Source organism: Monodon monoceros, unplaced genomic scaffold, assembly GCF_005190385.1.
Source record: "Monodon monoceros isolate NGI ecotype Baffin Bay Population unplaced genomic scaffold, NGI_Narwhal_1 Super_Scaffold_7, whole genome shotgun sequence".
Classification (NCBI taxonomy): Eukaryota; Metazoa; Chordata; class Mammalia; order Artiodactyla; family Monodontidae; genus Monodon; species Monodon monoceros.
In genome coordinates, this window is record NW_021703784.1 from 31,357,142 (window position 1) to 31,359,926 (window position 2,785).

At 43.6% G+C, this 2,785-nt stretch overlaps 1 pseudogene; it reads left to right on the plus strand.

Moving 5' to 3' along the window:
* Positions 1-1,418: 1,418 nt before the first annotated feature.
* On the plus strand, positions 1,419-2,393 carry LOC114887252 (annotated as a pseudogene).
* The last annotated feature ends 392 nt before the right edge of the window (positions 2,394-2,785 follow it).

The following is a 2,785-nucleotide window of genomic DNA, read 5'->3' on the forward strand; positions in this document are numbered from 1 at the left end:
CCCTATCCACCAGCAGCAGACCCTAGCTACAACACACCCTGGGGTCTTCAGCCAGCCATGTCAGGCACCAGTTCCACACAGCAGTGGGCCAGCATCCCAGGCACTGGCCTACCCACCAGTAGGCAACACCAGCTCTGGGACCCCTGGCCCTGCAGCCAGCTATCCTGTAAGCCACACCAGTGGGCTGGCACTAGGACTGGGACTACCTGGGTCATGCAGCCAGACAACAAGACTCAGCCCCACCCACCACTGGTTGGAGCCTCCACACTAGGCAGAGCCTGGCAACCAACCAGGCCGGGAGTCAGCTATGCCTGTTAGCATGTCCACAGCAGTCAGCTCTACTGCTCTCTATGCAGCCCACATAGAGGATACTCCTAGAGCATATAGCTCTGGTTAGCAGAGGAGAGTGTGTTTTTGCAGGATCAGGCAATGTAACCAATCTACTAATTTCATAGAAATAAAACCACTGAATTAGGCAAAATAAAACAAAGGAATGTGATCCAGATGAAGGAATAAGATAAAACTCCAGAAGAAGAACTAAGTGAAGTGGAGATAAGCAATCTACTCAATAAAGAGTTCAAGATAAGATTACAAAGATGCTCAAAGAACTGGGGAGAAGAATGGCTGAACACTGTGGGAAGTTTAACAAAGAGCTAGAAACTATAAAGATGAACCAAACAGCACTGAACAGTACAGTAAGTGAACCTAAAAATATACTAGAAGGAATCAAGAGTAGATTAGATAAGAAAGAGGAATAGGTGAGTGAACTGGAAGCAGAGCAGTGGAAATCACACAAGCCTAAGAGAAAAAAAAGCTAGCCAAATTGAACAATACATTAAAAAATCATACACTATGATGAAGTGGATTTATCATAGGGATGCAAGAATGGTTCAGTATCTACAAATCAACCAATGATACATCACATTAACACATTGAAAAAAAAATCAAGTGATCATGATCATCCAAAAAAATGCAGAAAAACCTTTTGACAATATTTAACATCCATTTATGATAAAAATTCTCAACAATGTGGGTATAGAGGGAACATAATATTAAAAAGGCCGTGTATGAAAACCCATTGCCAACATTATACTCAATGGTGAAAAGCTGAAACCATTTTGTCTTAAGTTCAAGAACAAGACAAGAACACCCACTCTTGCCATGTTTATTCAGGATATTATTGGAGAGTTCCTGCGGGACTCCGGAGCCGACCGGGAGGCTCTGCGGGACCTCGCCCGACTGAGTAGCCGAGGCACCGCCTGCACCCCGCCGCCGCGTCCAGGCGATTCATGTGCCGCCCAGGAGAGCGAGCTCGGATCATCTTGTGGTGCGGCCACACCTCGGGGCCAGGAGCGGGGAAGCCGAGCACGAGAAACCCCTGGACCAGAGCTCAGCCTTTTCCTGCCAACCGAATCATCATGACGCATTTCAACAAGGGCCCTTCCTATGGGCTCAAGATTGCTTCCCAGTATGATCATCAAGCAGCAGAAGATCTTCGCAATTGGATAGAAGAGGTGACCGGCATGAGCATTGGCACCAACTTTCAGCTGGGCTTAAAAGATGGCATAATCCTCTGCAAACTCATAAACAAGCTATAGCCGGGCTCAGTGAAAAGGTCAATGAGTCCTCATTAAACTGGCCTCAGTTGGAGAATATTGGCAACTTTATCAAAGCTATTCAGGCTTATGGTATGAAGCCACATGACATATTTGAAGCAAATGATCTTTTTGAGAATGGAAACATGACCCAGGTTCAGACTACGGTGGTGGCCCTAGCAGGTCTGGCTAAAACAAAAGGATTCCATACAACCATTGACATTAGAGTTAAGTATGCAGAAAAACAAACAAGACGTTTTGATGAAGGAAAATTAAAAGCTGGCCAATGTGTAATTGGTTTGCAGATGGGAACCAACAAATGTGCCAGCCAAGCAGGTACGACAGTCTATGGAACTAGGAGGCATCTTTATGATCCCAAAATGCAAACTGACAAACCTTTTGATCAGACCACGATTAGTCTGCAGATGGGCACCAACAAAGGAGCCAGCCAGGCGGGGATGTTAGCACCGGGTACCCAAAGAGACATCTACGATCAGAAGCTAACATTACAACCCGTGGACAACTCGACAATTTCTCTACAGATGGGTACCAACAAAGTCGCTTCCCAGAAAGGAATGAGTGTGTATGGGCTTGTGCAGCAACTATATGATCCCAAATACTGTGCTGCTCCCACAGAACCTGTCATTCACAATGGAAGCCAAGGAACTGGAACAAATGGGTCAGAAATCAGTGATAGTGATTATCAGGCAGAATACCCAGATGAATGTCATGATGAGTACCAAGATGACCAAGTACCCCAGAGATTACCAATATAGAGACCAAGGCATTGATTATTAGATTCACAGAGGAGCTCAGTATTTAGTCCGTTGTTTTTATTCAGTGAGAACAAAGCTAGCCTTGAGTAATTTTTACCTTGTCTTCCTAAAACACTATTATGCTTATTTTACCTAAAGGAAATACTGCCTTACATACATTCCTTTTTCGTCCTCTTCCCTAAATAGTTGCCTTTTAGTGCTGTAATAGTTAAATCCTACAGCATAACCAATAACTCGCATATGAAGTAAAAAGGAATATGGTGAAAGGGGAGTACTCTTGTACAGTCAATTCTTTTATTAAAGATCTATGCATTTTTACAATCCTCTACTTTAATTGGAATTTTCAAACAATAGTAAGCATTTTTTTTTTTTTACAGTTTAGTATTGGTTTCTACATGGAAGACTAAACTCATG